The sequence below is a fragment of the Sapajus apella genome, unplaced genomic scaffold (genome assembly GCF_009761245.1).
Source record: "Sapajus apella isolate SASKATOON/1434 unplaced genomic scaffold, GSC_monkey_1.0 scaffold12, whole genome shotgun sequence".
NCBI lineage: Eukaryota > Metazoa > Chordata > Mammalia > Primates > Cebidae > Sapajus > Sapajus apella.
Genome location: NW_022436952.1, coordinates 7,693,057 through 7,710,660, shown reverse-complemented (window position 1 = coordinate 7,710,660; position 17,604 = coordinate 7,693,057).

The following is a 17,604-nucleotide window of genomic DNA, read 5'->3' as shown; positions in this document are numbered from 1 at the left end:
CTCTGTCTCCTGGGTTCAGGTGATTCTATTGCCTCAGCCTCCTGAGTAGCTGGGATTACCGGCACCCACCACCATGCCCGGCTAATTTTTGTATTTTTAGTAGAGACAGGGTTTCACCATGTTGGCCAGAATGGTCTGGAACTCCTGACCTCATGATCTACCCACTTTGGCCTCCCAAAATGCTGGGATTACAGGCATGAGCCACCGCACCCGGCCTGGACTAATTTTAATAATGTGTCTAAAGGAATAGGAAGGCCCAGGAGACAGAGAGAGATGTGGGGATGGCTAGCTGGAGCAGTCAGAACACACGTAACTTTTATCATTGAAGTTTACCATCTGTTATGGGCGTGGTTTATGGCACCCCCCAAAAATTACAATAATAACATCAAAGGTCACTGATCACAGGTCATCATAACAGATATAATAATAGTGAGGCTGGGTGCGGTGGCTCACGCCTGTAATCCCAGCACTTTGGGAGGCTGAGGCAGGAAGATCATTTGAGGCCTGGAGTTCAAGACCAGCCTGGCCAACATGGTGAAACCCCATTCTACTGAAAATACAAAAAAGTAGCTAGGCATGGTGGCAGGTGCCTGTCATCCCAGCTACTTGGGAGGCTGAAGCAGGGAGAACTGCTTGAACCTGGGAAGCAGAGGCTGCAGTGAGCCCAGATCGCACCACTGCACTCCAGGCTGGGCGACAGAGCAGACTTTGTCTCTAAATAAAAAAACAAACAAACAAACAAACAAAAATAGTGAAAAAGTTTTAAATATTGCAAGAGTTACCAACATGCGACACAGAGACACAAAGTGAGCCCATAACATTTGAAAAAATGGTGCCAATGGACTTGCTCAATGTGGGGTTATCGCAAGCCTTCGATTTGTAAAAAACACAATATTTGTGAAGCACAATAAAGTGAAATGCAATAAAGTAAGGTTTGCCAGTCTATGTGAAAAGAGATTCAGCCTCCGTAGGAGTTGGGGAAATACCATTTTAAAAACAACGAGGCTGGGTATGGTGGCTCATGCCTGTAATCCCAGCACTTTGGGAGGCTGAGGAAGGCTGATGGCTTGCGCCGAGGAGTTTGAGACCAGCCTGGGTAGCATGGTGAAATCTTATCTCTACAAAAAGTTAAAAAAAAAAATTTCTGGGCATGGTGGTGTGTGCCTGCAGTCCCAGCTACTCAGGAGGCTGAGACGGGAGGATCGCTTGAGCCCAGGAGTGTGAGGCTGCAGTGAGTTATGATCATGCCACTGCCCTCCAGCCTGGGCATCAGCATTAGACCCTGTCTCAAAAATAAATAAATAAATAAATAAATAAACAGAAGGAATAGCTATTTTATCTGTCAACCCTATCTATCTATAGCTATAGATTATCTATTATTCAACCAATGATCAACCATTATTTATTATCTATTGAGCAACTTCTCTATTGATCTATCAATTATCTACTGATTTATCTATTCATATCGACCTATGTGTCTGTCTAATTTGTTTCCTGCCAGCTACACTGTCCCACTCTCAATCCGTTCTCCACCCAGTGGACACCTGAGGGGTCCTTGGCCAATGCACATCACATCAGGTCCCTCAATGGCTTTCCAATGCCCTCAGAATAACGTTCAAGTGCTTTATGGTGGCCTACAGTGCCCTCTATTGGAGCTCCACTCAAATGTCCCTCCTCAGAGAGCCCTTCCCTTGCAATCCCACCTGCAGCAGGTGGGAAATGACGCTTTACCCCTGCTCCAGGCCACATGACTTCCAGTCCATCACCCATCACCCCACCATCCTTTCCCCCCAATAATTCATCAATATTTAAAACGTTCTCCTCCCCTCTGCTAGAATCTAGGCCCCATAAGGGCAGAAGGCTCCATGGCTGCTGACTTGTTGGCTCTTGTAGCCAGGCTTAGCCCAGAGCCCAAGAGATAGTAGGTCTCAATCCCTCTTACTTGTTTAACGAAGGTTCTTAGAAAAACCTAAGGCAGAACAACACTCCTTCTGCCACGTTAGTGACCAGGGAAGGGGGACTGGAAAGGGAGAATGGAGATTATCAACTTTTTCTTTAGCTACCTCTGGTTTGTTTAAGCCGTTACAAAGAACATGTAGTACTATGGTTTGTAATTAACAAGAAAATTCAATAAAGTTAATCAAAAAGGAAAAGAAATAGTTTTCGCTCCTTGGTGACAAAAGAAGAACGCAGCAGAGGCTTTCAGTGGGAAATGGTTGGTGTATCGGGGGCACAGGGTGTCTCCTGAGGCTGCGGATGGAGTGGAGCAGAGGGTTGGAGGGCGTGTGGGAGCAGAGGGTGTGGGGAGACAGGGGGGCTCTAGAATTGTTAGGGATTGAGGTGCCTGCAGTCTGGGAGGAAGGGGAGGGGGGCAGAGTGGGGGCTGGGAACTGTCTGGAAGCTGTGTTTGTGGAGTCTGCTGGATGTGGGTTTGAGGTGACTCGTGGGGGTGACTATGGAGTCCTGAGCCGTCCCATGCTTCCACCACCACTGGGACCTGGACAGCCCTGCATTCCATTCCCTGGCCCAGCCCCCGGGTGCACGTCATCTCTCCTCTCTTGGCTTCAAGTTTCCCAGCAGCAGAATAGGGCTTGGCACAGGAGTCTCCAAGGTTCTCCCGGCTGGGATGTCCGCCTTCGTAGGAGCTGGCTCCGGGACGCCGGACCACCTGCCTGTCCTGCAGGCCGCCCTGTCCCCGCTTCCGTCACAGGCTCTGAACAGGCGGCCTCCGCCTCCGGCCAACAGAGGGCGCTGTGGCACCGCCGCACCCGAGCCGGCTCCGCGTGCGGCAGAGCGGGTCCCTGCATCCCAGGCCCTGAGTGGGCCCCAGGCATCCGCTGCCTCCTCGTCCACGTGTTCTCCGCACAGCCCTATTCACACCAGGGTCCACACGACTCGAGCGTCAGGTTCTCATGGCCCGGGCCGGTGAGGTCATCATGCTGGATCTGGACCTGGCAAGGAGGTCATTCCTTCCATGCCCCTGCCTCTGGGCAATTTGCAGCCGGGTGCGTCTCCGGGCAGGGGAGGCTGCTCTTCTTGCGCCGGACAGACCTGACCCCTGGTGCCAGCTCTTGGGGTCCAACTCGAATCTCTCTCACTGTAGTTAAAAGCGACATGGCTGCTTCCAGAGCTGAGGGGGAGCTGGCGATGAAGAAGCCAGGAGACGGGTGTTAGCTGCTTTCCCAGGCGTCCTTGTGGTTCCCTGCCCAAACCAATAAATCTCAACACATCCTGCAGTCCTCTATCCCCAGCACAGCCCTCCTCCCTCTCTTCTTGGGAGCGAGAATAGCCAGGATTGGAGTCCTGGGGCCCAGGAGCAGGTGGGAGAAGCTGAACTGGGAGGCTTCTACCAGATTCTCTCCAAGAAACCTGACAGTGGGAAGGGGGCTGCGAGGGTGCTGGCCTCCTGGTGCCTGTCCGGGGCGGGGAGCCCAAGGCTAGACCATCCCTGGGCAGCTCTTCCCTGTGCACGGCAACCTCTGTGATGGGCTCTTCTAGGCCTCACTCTCCCCAGGCGCCTAATCCCTCCATCCCTGCTCCTCGCCGTAACTGTCCCCACGCCCAGAGTTGGCTGCGCCCCAGCAGGGACATCCAAGGGCAGGACCAGCCCCAAGCTGTAGGCCTGTCACTCCCATGTCTTGCTTCATCCCAAGAAAACTCATGCCCCATTGGCTCTGCCATCCCAGGCCTGGCAGGCGCTTGGGAGTGTCCTTGGTCCCAAGATCAGAGGAAGCTCTGCCGCCTCTCAGACACCTTGTTTGTCCCTGCTGGGATTTGGGCCGTCGGAGATACCCTCCCTGAAGTGAAGTAGGCCCACAGGTGGGACCAGGACCAGAGCAGAACATCCAGGGACTCCCACCCCCTGACAGCCAAGCGCCCAGCAGGGTCAGGGAAAGGGGCTCCAACTGACTTGGCGGGGGGGCAGGCAGGCCCGGGCTTGCTGTGTGATTTGGAGCCGAGCCACTCTCTGGCCTGACTGTGGCCCAGGTGTCACCACATGAAACCTATGTGCCCCTGCCCCTTTTGCCCTCTGCTGTCCCCATAGGCGTCCTCACTGGGCTGAGGGCCCTCATTAGGCTGTTGGCCAGAGGTCTGTAGTTGGACGGTGTGGGGAGCAGGGCTCTCGGAAGTGCATTCCAGGGCAGGCTTCCCAGGAGGTGCGTGGTGCTCACTCTCCTGTGGTGTGTGGCGTAGAAAGGGTCTCCCCAGCCGGGTGCTCCGGGCCGGGATGCTGAGCTGAGTTGGGAGGGGCTGAACAACCAGCACCCTGGGCCCATGTGGAAAAAGACCTTGGCTCCAGACACTCCTGTCTCCCCCTCCCCTTGTGGCCTCCTGTTCCTGGGTATGGAGGAACCTGTCCGCCGTGGGGTTGGGGCCGAGGGGCAGCTCCTTCTTAGGTGTCCACACTGTTGTCAGTTGCTGGAGCACAGGCTGCATGCGTGGAGACACAGAGAGGGCATAGACACACACACACAGGCCACACCACCAAGTCCTGGGCTGGACACGTGATCAGTTTGCCCAGAACCGTCATATCCTGATCCACAATGACATGAGGACATCATGGTTAAGGCTCTGCCAGATTCAGGTTCAAATCCGCGTTCTGATCTTTGCTTACTGTGTGACCCGGTCAGTGAGGGCCCTAAGCCTTCCGAACCTGCTTTCCCCACCTGTGAATTGGTATAACCATATCTCCAACGACGTAAGTTGATGTGAGGGTTAAAGGATAGTGCATGTAATAATAATGGTACCGCGAACACGGAGGGAGTGCCAGGGAACTCACCCTGTGAATTCACTCTAATCCTCATCAGAAGTCTATGGTCTGTCCCCTTAGCCTCATTTTTCAGATAAAAGAGACACAGCCCTTGCCCTCAAGGGATTTCCGGTCCAGTAGGAAGACAGAGAAGCGAGCACAAATCCTTTGAGCCAAATGAGTCTTTACTGTTCAGTGTAATGAGAACTCAGGTCATAAAGGTTCACGTTTTAATTGGGTCCTCATAATCCCTCACGATGAGCCCATGGTACAGGCAGGGAAACAGGCCCCGAGAGGCTGCAATGTTTGCCCAAAGGTGCACAGCAGAAAAGGGGGAAGCAGCGCTCCCGTGCCTGGGCCCTTCCCCCACAATAGACGCAAAATGTCATTTAAACCAAAATGCTTGCCATATAATTGCAGTTTCCAGAAAAGTCCCCTGGCCCCTCCTTACAAACGGAGGATTGCAGCCCACGAGCCCCTGTCTGGAGCAGGTCAGTCCTGTCTCTCCACCATGCTGTTCTGTCTCTGGATGTCCAGAGTGAGGAATGATTACTTCTGTCTGGTAAGGCTGGAGAAGAGTTTACCCACAAGGTGACATTTGAGGTGGGATTTGAAGGATGCATAGGAGTTCATCAGGTGGACAGGGAGGGAAGCCCACCCAGAAGGAGGTAAGAAAATGAGCAAAGGCAAAGAGGCACGTGTTTACGGTGGAGGAAGGCGGGGGTGTTCTTGGTGGGGAACAGGGTGAGCAAAGGCAGAAGGCATAAACACGTATGTGCAGGGACTGAGCTGTGTGTGGGGGGGAGGTGGGGGGACTGTCCCTGAGGTGGTGTCTGGGTCAAGGTGGGATGGAGAAAAACAAGCCCCAAGGAAAGATATGAGGAAAGGCTCAGTATCCTGAAATAGGATTCCAGCATTACTTAGAAATGGCCAGCCGCATGACACATGCAAATCAGATGGGAGTGATATGCAAATAAGCAGCTTCTCCTTCCTGGCCTTGGCCTGGGCTGTCACCCTGGGAGTGTTTGTGGATTTCTGGGGACAGAAGCCATGGAAAGAGGGGGTCTGGCCATGCTGGGAGCAGAGTTCCTTGTTGTCTTGGTCCCTTCTAGCTCATGGGTTAAGGCTGAAAACCCCATAAGACCCCACATCTTCCATGAGACCCCAGGGGAGGCTTCCAGCTGCCACTGGGCCTAGTTCCCAGCTGTGGGGGAATGGGTAGGGTAGGAGGGAGGAGGAGCTGGGGGAGAGCTGGGTGAGGGCTCCCAGGTCCCACCGCGGAGAATGGATGTCACAGTGACAGCTGGCTTGGCCAGCATTCACTGGTCAGGCCCAGTTGTTGGGGCGCCAGCGTGAGAGATCAAGGGTAGACAGAGGCCTGCAGTGGGCATACAGGGTGCCTGGGGCTTTCCTTGGGGCTCAGAATGCAGACACATGTTGCTGGAGAAGCTCACACAGCCTTCTGACTCCCTCCCTGCACACAGGGCACCCGAGATCACTCAGCACAACATCGCCGGGCCAAGACTGTGCCCAGGCTCCCCATTCCAGGTGGGTGCTTGTCTCTCTGCCCGGGAGGACACAGCCTGACTCATGCACGCACGCTGCACGAGCAGTGCACACGCCTACACCTCACACCCTCCTAGGCCGGCCGAAGAATGTCTACACGCGTGCATTGAGGACCGTGCGCCCAGGCACGCCCAACCTCCAGGCCTAGTGCAGAACACCTGCCCACGGACGTGCTCACAGCTCTGAGCAGGACTTTCATCCACACCTCTTCGCCTATGCACGTGTCCAGAAAGGCTGTGGGAAGGGGGCGATGCCTGCTCCCCCAACACAATACACTTTCTCCTGGGTGGGCGGCCATCTCTGCTTCCCCTAGCTTCTGATTAGTTTCATAGTCACACGTGGTTGGGAATCCAGCTGCCTCCAGAGCTGGGCTTCGTGTTTGCCTGACTCCTGAGTCTCTCTTCATGTGACAGGTCTCTTCCCTGAGACAGAGCCTGGGACTCCTTCCTTTGACTGGGTGGGGCCCCTGATGGCAGAAGCTAGGTATCCCCAAAGGATTTGAGCTCCCTGACGGTGGTGACTGTCCCCACTGTCCTGAAGGCAGGGGTGTGTCTGCCTCTGACGACCAGACAGATTGCTAGCTCCTCTCAGAGCCCTGCCCTGGGTTCTACACAGTCCTAATGACGTGGGGTGAGTGGACAAACAGCCGTGCCCAACGCCTAACCAAAGGCCAAAGGTCAAACTCCACACATGCCAGGAAGAGAAACCCAGCCCAGAGCAGCCCAGGATGAAACCCTGTCGTCCAGCTACAAAGGGCAAAGATGTCCCCCTAGACTGTCTTGGCCCCAGGCCCCTCCTGCTGGCCAGCCAGATGGAGCCCTGGGGAGAAACGACTTGGGCCGGCCCAGCGGCTCACACACTTCCTTCTAGGAAGTCATTCTGGGTGTCAGCCTCAAATCTCTCATGCTATGCCATTTCCCTGGTGAGGGAAATGGGGCTTTGCCTCGTACGGCTCTCACATGGGACAATTCCTCACCTTTCAACTTCCCAAGATGTATTGTCCCTATTGAAGTTAAAAACAAATAGGCCGGATGCGGTGGCTCACACCTGTAATCCCAGCACTTTGGAAGGCCGAGCCGGGTGGATCACTTGAGGTCAGGAGTTTGAGATCGTCCTGGCCAACATGGAGAAACTCTGACTCTACTAAAAATGCAAAAATTGGCTGAGCATGGTGGTACACGCCTGTAATTCTAGCTACTCCGGAGGCTGAGGCAGGAGAATCGCTTGAACCCGGGAGGCAGAGGTTGCAGTGAGCCGAGATCACAGCACTGCACTCCAGCCTGGATGACAGAGCAAGACTCCACCTCAAACAAAAACAAAAACAAAACAAAACAAAACAAAAAGAATTCATAAGCCCTCTCTCCTGTTTCGAAGTGTTTAACACCTGCTTGTCCTGCCGGGCTGGGAGCTCTGTGAGATTCCTCATCTGGCCGGCTCATAGCTGTCCCTGCACCTGGCACAAGCCTGGCCTGTCGCAGATGCTCACCGAAGCACTGAACTGAGAGAGGAGAGAATTGCAGTCATGCTGTCAGGGAGACTCCAGTTCCTTTCCCTTCTGCAGGTCCAGTCAGTCACCAGGAACTACCGATTTTCCTCCTAAACGTAGACTTGGTGCCTACCTGGGCTCCCACCAGGCTTTAGACCCCCACCATGCCAGAGGGCCAGCCATGCCAACCCCTCCTCCTCACAGCAGCCAGACTGGCTCTCCAAAACCCACATCTGAGACATCACTTCCTGGCCTCAAACCTTCCATGGTTCCCCAGGAGAATGCCCAACTCCTTGCCTGGCACTAAGAACCTGTCGCCCCCAGCCCCACAGGGCTGCCCTGCCACACCCCAGCCTCACTTTTTCTCCAACAGCCTGGAGCCTCTCTCTCCCTCTGCCTGCCCTGGTGATGAAGTCCCTTCCTTCTGCGTGCTCCTACAACCCTGCGTGTTTCGGCATTTGTCAGGGCTGGGAGGTCTTGGGGCAGGGCCTGGTGCCCATTTATCTGTGGATCTGTTTCCCGACACATACCAGGATCCAGACCCTGAGAGATGGGCAAACGGCTGCTCTCTAAACCCCGGCCCTGACTGCGGCTGCCCTGCTTTGCCTAGTGAGGCTCTCACATGGGATAATTCCTCATCTTTCAACTTCCCTGATGTATTGTCCCTATTGAAATTAAAAAAACAAAAAATAGGCTGGGCGTGTTGGCTTATACCTGTAATCCCAGCACTTTGGGAGGTCGAGGCGGGTAGATCACTTGTGGTCCCCCCAGGCCCCTGCTCACCCCCTTTTTGATTTCCTTCCTGTCACTTGTCACATCTGGGATGACTATGTTTTGCTGATTTGCCTATGGGTTCAATGTCTGCCTCTTGCACAAGAGCATGAGTTTAAGATGGTTTGGACATTGTCACCCCCAAAGCATGCTCAGTACCTGAGATTGTCATAAAGATAGTGTGGCGGGCATAGCCTCCTCTTGTCGCCTGCGGGGCTCCTGTGCTCACTGCCAGCCTGCAGATGGGGAAGCAGGGACTGACTGAGAGACATGTCCAGGCTTGGTCAGTTGGTGGGGACCTGTGACCAGGCTGCGCCCATGGCTCTGAGCTGCCTCCAGAGCAGAGGCAACGCTCTGGGGACATGGAGGTGTTGGAGCTCCCTGCAGACCCGGTGATGGCCATGTTTCCTGCTCCTACTATTCCTAGACCTATTTCCTGTTGGCCTGCCTGGAGGCTGAGGGGAACTGCACATCCGAGGGAAGGAGCTGCTGGCCAGAGTGGGGTAGTCAGCAGCTGCCACAGCAGATGGACAGCAGTGACCATGCCGAGTGGGAGCAAGGTCAGACAACAGGAAGAACTTCCAGACCCTGGCCCCTTGAGTGCAAAGCCTGTGTCTTACCCGTGTCTGTAAAAATGAGGGAATGAATGAATGTTTTCTTCAGGAAGCAAGGAAGGGGAGCATGAGGCTGGAGGAGAGGAACAGCAGGGATGAGCTACCCACGACTCCTTGGGGCCATACTGGAAGAGAAAGGGTTAAGCCCACCCCCTGGCTGGCCTGCTTGCTCAGACCCCTGCCCGGTGTATGCTTTGGCTCAGGGCGGCAGATCTGTTTGTCTGAGGTGTCCCCTGTTTGCCCTCCTTCCCGGGGCTATTGGCAGGCCCACTGTCCCACCGGCCAGGCGGCCAGCTGTGCAGCTGTCTGGGGCCGTGTCTGGGGCGATGGGGCGTGAGAACATCTGGGCTGGGTGTGCAGAACAGTGAGGCAGTGGGGAGGGGGCCCCTGGGCCTGCTGAGGTGGGCACAGAGGGGTGACCCACCCTGGAGAGTGCCCACAGTCTGCGGACACACGGCAGTGCCCCTCTGGCTGGCTGCGCCTCTGAGCCTGTGCAGGGGTTCAGGATTCAGGGGATTTTCCTTTATGGTGTGTGAAGTCGGGGGAAGGTGCCAGGTTGGACTTGGGCACACAGCAGTGTGGGTGGCCTTTGTATTGAGAGAGGATAAGAATTAGGGACAAGGAGGTTGTTTCTATACCTTATTATCATGTGTGAGGGCCAGGAGGCACCCCCTGCTCTTTCTGTTCTCTCTGCCATGGTGCGTGGGGCAAGGTGATATATCGGTCACCACCATGGCTTGGCTGCCTCCTTCCGTCACACCCCCTCCCATCCGGGCCTCTGTGGACTTGCCAGACTAGGTCAGATCCCTGGTTCTTTGCTCTCACAATACCCCGTCCTCTCCTAGTTCACATTGCAGATGTAATTGATGACTCGGGTGTTCTGTCCCGACTCGTCTCTAAAATCCCTGAGGTCCCCTCTCTGCTGATTCAGTACTGCACTCCCAAACACCGTGTCTAGCTTATAGTGGGGGCTCAATCTAGAGAAGGAAATGAGATTCTCAGGAGGTGTCCATGACAAGATGTTATCATGTCCCCCACCCGAGGGCATACGTGGCTCCCGTTGCCCCCAGCCTGCCATTCCCAGCCCTCCCCCAGCTGCCTGCCTGTGAGCCTGATCGGTCTCTCTAAAGGCCTGCAGTCAACAGCCACATTGTTCCCCAAATCCACTTTGCTTAAGCCGCCCCTTAGCAGGAGCGGTCCATTCCTCTCCCTACCCCCCATCCTGGCTGTCTGCAGACGGCCACCAGCCCTGGCTCAAAGTACCCCTCCGCTTAGATACTTTCCTGCGCTCCTCTAAGGATCTTAAGTGACTTCTTTATGGGGGGTTAACCTCCCCGATTAGGAAGGGGGGTCTCAGGCCTGCACACGCCTGGCATGCCTGGTGCACCTTCCACAGCCCCTTGTGGAGTCAAAGTTGAAGAAAGAAAGGGTTCCCACCCGGCCCCTCCCTGGCTATCGGCAGGCTTGCTGACTCACGGAGACCGAGATGGCAGAGGTCTGCAGAAGGAGATGTAGTGATGTGAGAAAGAGCCTGGGTGGGATGGTGGCAGAGGCAACCTAAGGTGCTCCAGGGAGTCATGCTCTCGGGGTGAATCCCCTCCCCTGAGAGCAAGCAGGATTGGCAACCTGCTTTCAGCCAATGAACATGGCGCAGGTGAAGGGGCTTTACAGATAGAATTAAGGTCCCAAATTGGTTGATTTTATCAAAAGGGAGATTACCTTGGGTGGGCCTGATGTAATCAGGTGAAAGCTCTTTTTTTTTCTTTTGAGACGGAGTCTCACTTTGTCATCAGGCTGGAGTGCAGTGGCATGATCTTGGCTCACTGCAACCTCCAACTCCCTGGTTCAAGCGATTCTCCTGCCTCAGCTTCACGAGTAGCTGGGATTACAGGCACGAGTCACCATGCCAAGCTAATTTTTGTATTTTTAGTAGGGGTTTTACCATGTTGTCCAGGATGGTCTCGATCTCCTGACCTTGGGATCCACCTGCCTCGGCCTCCCAAAGTGCTAGGATTACGGGCATGAGTCACCACGCCCAGTCCAGGTGAAATTTCTTAAAAGAGGGACTGAGGCCCTCCCTGAGGTCAGAGAGAGCCTCCTCATGGCCTTGAAGACATGCCCTGCCCTGCACTGCGAGGGCCTGGGTGAGGGCCAGCGGCAGGGACTGTGGGCGGCCTCTGGAGCTGAGAGCAGTCACTGGCTGCCAGTTGGAAAACTGGAACCTCAGCCCTAGGGCCACAAGAACTGAAGGCTGCCAGCAACCATGTGAACTTGGAAGAGGCCCGTGAACTCTGGAAAGAAACGTAGCCCAGCCGACACCTGGACGGTGAGACCCTGGGCAGAGGACCTGCACCCAGACTCCTGGCCCGTGGAACCTGTGAGAGGCTGTGTGCTATTTTAAGCCGCTGAATGTTTGGTAACAGAGACAGCAACAGGTACAGGTGGGTTTAGAACAGCCGGCCTCAGCGGCGCTGGAGGGAGGGGTGGCTCCGTGTCAGAGCCTGGGAGAACAGGAGGATTTCATCATGTATTCACACTCCCACCTGCCCCGAGGTTTACCCAGCCCCACCTCCACCCAGCTCACCAGAGTGGGCGAGCCTGGAGTACTGGGCGCTTGGCTCAGTGAGCCCATGTGGAATCCAATTGGCCTCCGTGGTTGACTTCTGAGGAGTGAAAGGTTTGGGGGTCTCAGTCCTGGGGTCTCCTTGAACTCTGACCAAAGACGGGATAACTAATCCTATCCCAAACACACACCCAGCCCTAGCTCTGACTGTAAGCCCCCAGATGACCATAGAGGCAGGTGAAACACGGATCCCCACTCTCGCCACCCCCTCCAGAGCCCCGGCGTCTGCCTGTGGCCAGACAGCCTCGAGCCGAGCCGACAGCTGCCGCCCCCTCGGCTCTTCTCCTGTTGCTGTGAGCAGCCGGCGGAGGGAAGAGTTCACAGCCTCTGTGGCGAGCAGCAGCTGGGGCTCCAGATGTGAGGGAGCCCAAGCCCAGGGATGGGGTTACACCCAAGTGGCTGTTCTGCTTTCCTGGGAGGGGTGGGGGTGTCTGGGAATGGGGTATCTGGGGAGTGGGCTACTTTTCTACTCCACCCTCACCCCCAGTTCTGCTCCTAGGCCCCCTCCTGGGTATGGATAATTAGGAATCAGTTAAAAGGGGGTCTTGATGAATGGATCTGGGTCCCCAAACTGCCACCTCCTTTGGGTCGTTCCTGTCCCTGAAGAGAACCTGACTCAGATGTCCCAAGACCTTGCCAGGAGCCTCTACCAGAGCAGCTGGTGAGAGGAGCCTGACCCCCTCTCCAACCCCTTCCTTTTGTCCATAGTGAATACACCAGGATTTGGTTTCTCTGCTGACCCCCCCCACCCCACTCTGGCCCAGGGCTCCCATCCATCCAGTCTCCCCCGGGCCTCTCCAGGATGCAGACAAAGACCGAATCTCAGGTTCCCTTGTCTGGGCGCCTGCCCTTTGATCTGCCCCCTCCTCCCTCCCCGGGGGGTCCGGGGGTGCCCTGGGGAAGCTCTATCTAGGGACAGGCACCCAGAGATAAGATCTGGGATGGGAAGGAGCTCAGGGCACAGAGAACTTTAAAGGGGTGCCGACAGCTCCCCCTTCACCAAGCTCACCTCTGCCTGCCTACGGAGGCCCCTCCCCTCCCCCACCGGCTTGTTCTTCTCTCCCCAGGCCCTGGACTCCCACTGGGACCCTGACTGGGAGATTCTCAGAGTGCTGAGACTATTGGCCCTCCATCTCCCCAGTGGCTCTTTGGAGGAAAGATGCCCATCGCATGAAGCTCGGGGCCTCTCGAAGAGGAGCCCAGGTCACCTGCTGCAGCAGTGCATGCGTGTGAGGTAAAGACAGCCCTGGCAGTGGTAAAAGAGTAGACAAATAGGTCAGTGGAACAGAATACAGAGCCTAGAAAAAGACCCACATAAATGTTTTGACAAAGAAACAAGGGAATACAATAGAGCAAATTAGTCTTTTCAAAACTAGTGCTGAAGCAATTGGCCGTTCAGATGCAAAAAATGAATCTAGACACAGACCTTATATCCATCACAAAATTAACTCAAATTCAACCATAAACAGCCTGGGTGCAGTGGTTCATGCCTGGAATCCCAGCACTTTGGGAGACCAAGGCAGGTGGATCACTTGAGGCCAGGAGTTCAAAACCAGCCCGGCCAACATGTTGAAACCCCATCTCTACTAAAAATGCAGAAACAATTAGCTGGGCATGTTGGTGCCCACCTGTAATCCCAGCTACTTAAGAGGCTGAGGCAGAAGAATTGCTTGAACCCAGGAGGTGGAGGTTGCAATGAGCTGTAATCATGCCACTGCACTCCAGCCTGGGCGACAGAGTGAGACTGTCAAAAAAAAAAAAAAAAAAAAAACCAAGACAAAAAGAATCATAAACTTAAATATAAACCACAAAACTATAAGACTTTTAGATGATAACACAGGAGAAAACCAAATTGACCTTGGATATGGCAGAGACTTTTCAGCTATAACACAGAAGGCAGGATCAATGAAAGAAATAATTGATAAGCTGGACTTCATCGAGAGGAAAAACTTCCACTCTGCAAAAGACAATGTCAAGAGAATAAGGACACAAGCAACAAACGGGGAGAAAATATTTGCAAAAGATACACCTGATAAAGGACTGTTATCAAAAATATCTGAGGAACTCTTACAACTCAACAAGAAAATCAGCAACCCAATTAAAAATGAATAAAAGACCTGAATAGACACCTCACCAAAGAAGGTATACAAATGGCAAGTAAGCATATGAAAAGATATTTAACATAATGGGTTCTTAGGGAATTGCAAAGCAATATGACAATGACATACCACTACATACCTATTAGAATGGCCAAAATCCAAAACACGGACAACGCCGACACTGCTGAGGATGTGGAACAGCAGGAACTCTCATTCACTGCTGACGGGAACGCAAAATGATACAGCCACCTTGGAAGACAGCTTGGCAGTTTCTTACAAAACTAAGCATACGCTTACCATGCTAGCCAGCAATTGTGCTGCTTGGTATTTACCCAAATGAATGGAAAACTCATGTCCACAGCCTGCACGTGGATATTTATAGCAGCCTTTTTTTTTTTCATAGTTGCTAAAACTTGGAAGTAACCATGATATTTTCAGGAGATGAATAGATAGATAAACTATGGTACATCCAGACAATGGAGCATTGTTCACGGCTAAAATGAAATTAACTGTCAAGCCATGAAAAAACATGGAGGAAACCTAAATGCATATTACTAAAGTGAAAAAAGCCAATCTGAAGAAGCTACACACTGTATATTGCAACTATATGACACCATAGAAATGACAAGCTATGGAGACGATAAAGGATCAGTGATTGCCTGGGGGCTGGCGGAGGGGAGGATGAATGGGCAGAACACGGAGGGTTTTTAGGGCAGTGAAATTGTTCTGTATGATACTGATGATACTGCAATGGGAGATAGAACTCATTATACATTTGTCAAAATCCATACGATGTACAATACCTAGCGTGAACCCTAATGTAAACTCTGCACTTTAGAGGATAATGATGTGTCAATGGAGGTTCATTGATTGGAACAAATGTATCCCTGTGGTACAGAATGTCAACAGTGGGGAAGCCTGTGTGTGCGCATGGCGGTGGGGAGCGGAGGCAGTATGTGGGAACTCTGTGCTTTCTGCTCAATTTTGCTGTTAATCTAAAATGGCTCTAAAAAATTAAAGTTTAGGGATGGGCTCAGTGGCTCACGCCTGTAAACTCTGAAGATAGAGGTGGGGGGATTTCTTAAGGCCAGGAGTTTGAGATCAGTCTGGGCAACAAAATAAGACCTCATTTCTACTAAATAAAAAATTAGCCAGGCCTCCTAACTACTAGAGAAACTGAGGCAGGAGGATTGCTTGAGCCTGGAGTTCAAGGCTGCAATGAGCTATAACTGTGCCACCGCACTCCAGCCTGGGTGACAGAGAATGACCCTGTCCCTAAAAGAAATTAAAGTTTATTAAGAAACAACAGCAGCAGCAGAGCATTGAGGAAGGAATGTTGATAATTGCTTTGTTTTTGGAGGGGTGATTCGGATAGAGAATGAATTCTCATTGCATCTTGAGCATGTTGGGTTTGGGGTATTGGCAGAACATACAAAAGGCAGTAACCAACAGGCAACCAGAAAACCAGGTCTAGGAGAGAGGTGGTACCCGGTCAACAGATTTGGGAGGCATTTAGAGTGGGATGGGAGCCGCCATGGCAGTGGGTATCTTAGGCAGGAAGGCAATACAGCCTAGAGAGAGTAAAAGGCTGGCGCACGCCTGTAGTCCCAACACTTTGGGAGGCCAATGTGGGTGGATTACCTGAGGTCAGGAGTTCAAGACCAGCCTGGCCAACATGGCAAAGCCCTGTCTCTACTAAAAGTACAAAAATTAGTTGGGCGTGGTGGCGCACACCTGTGATCCCAGCTACTTGGGAGGCGGAGGCAGGAGAATTGCTTGAACCCAAGAGGTGGAGGTTGTAGTGAGCCAAGATGGCACCACTCCAGCCTGAATGACGGAACAAGACTCAAAAAAAAAAAAAAAAAAAAAAAGAGAGAGAGAGAGAATAAGAGGCCAAGAAGGGGACACAGAAGCTCTGGCCTCCAGGCAGTGGGCAGAGGATTGGATGGAGAGGTAATTCTGTGTCCATGTAGCTTAAGGAAGGTACGGCCTCAGGGCCCAGGCTTCAGGGAGGCTGGGAAGGTGAGGCTTGGGTCTCACAAGGAGGGATGCCAGTGGGAGGGATGAGGGGGTGAACCTTCTCCCCCGCAATCTGGAGTTCTACAGGGAAGGCAGGAGAAGTGTGAGAGCGTGGCAGGGCCCGGAAGGTGTTTACAGGACAGAGGAGGTGGGAGAGTGTTTCTAGACCAAGGGACAGAGTCTTCAGAGACAGCCCAGAGCCCCAAGCACAGGTGGGAGGAATCAGGGACTTTTTCATGGGTTGCTTCAATTTATCATAGAAAAAGTATGACATTAACTCCTAAGAAAGAAAGAAGGAAATGAAATGAAAATTCTTTTATCTCTTGAATTTCATAATTTCATCTCTCTGTCTGCTCAAGGGTTCAGTTTTCTTCTGATGTCAAAAAGTTTTCCTGGCAGAGAGAGGAAGGGAATCCAAGGAGATCTCGTCCCAGGACCTTGGTCTGCCTTGGGAAGAGTAGACGGGGCGGGTGGGCTGCGGGCTGGGCGCTGAGGACCCAGTGGCAACGGGATCTGGGATCTCGTAAGGAATCTGTCAGAAATAAAGAAAAAGGCTGTCCCCCCAGCTCCTTTCTACCTCCTGGTCCCCCCTCCCCTCTTCCCTCAGGCCACCCCTTATCAGGGACCCACCCCTGACCCCCCTGCTGGGAGGGCCAGGCCACAAGTGGGGAGGTTGGGCAGTAACTGAATCCAGGGGCCTCAAGACAGGCAGAGGCCAATGGCTTTTCCCGGCCTAATTAGAGGGATTTTTTTCTAAACCCAGGAAACAAATCCATATGGTCTGCGATTCTTTCTCAGGCTCTTTACCCTCCTGAAGTCGTAAATGTCGTGGGCTTTTTAGCACCGGGGGATTGAGAAGGGGGAGGGAGCACAGGCTAAGGTTTCTCCGTTGGAGCTGGGTCCAGGATCTGGGGCCTCCAGCACCAGGGTCCTGACCTCACCACACCCCCCTCCAGCCCCCTGGGGTCTTGGGCTAGTCCTGGCAGGCAGCCTCCACCCCTCACCCACACAAGCCTGCTCTTCTTCCCCTGGCCTCTCACTGGGCCAAAAACTCTTCCCCATCCACCCTGCCCTTTCATGTCAGCTTCCCTCTGCCCCCAGCCCCCTGCCTGCACCGATGCCCATCGCTCTTTGTCTCTCACCAATTCTCCATGTGTGACCTGTTTCCACCATCAGACTAGGAAATGACCAGAGACCAAAAACACATCTTTCCCGTCAGTCTGGGGGGCTTCTTAAAGGTTGCAGCAAGCAACTCTTACCTGCTGTAAATAGCAGAGGGCACTGAGGTTGAACCTAAGGCAGGAAGATGGGAGAGGGGAGAGCTTTGCTATTTTTGCAAAGATGGCTCAGGGCGCAGGACAGACTGGAACCTGGGAGCCAGAGCCCTGAGCGGCCTTCAGGGAGGCTTTGCTGGCAAGGCTCACCGAACCTCCATGGCCCCGGTTCCTCCTCTGTAGCACCAGGGTGGCAAAGGAAAGCAGGGAGAGGCAGGGGTTTGTAGTAAAACTGCCTGGTCAGTAGCTGAGCAGCCTTGCTCAGGGCCTTCTAAGCTAGGAGCCCTGGGGGTCCACGGGAGGGAAGAAGGGAGCTTGCTATCCGCTACCAATTCCTTCACAACCAGCAAGGTTTGGGAGTTTGCAGAGGGTATCTTGCTGTGAAACCTTTCCTCCGGGGAT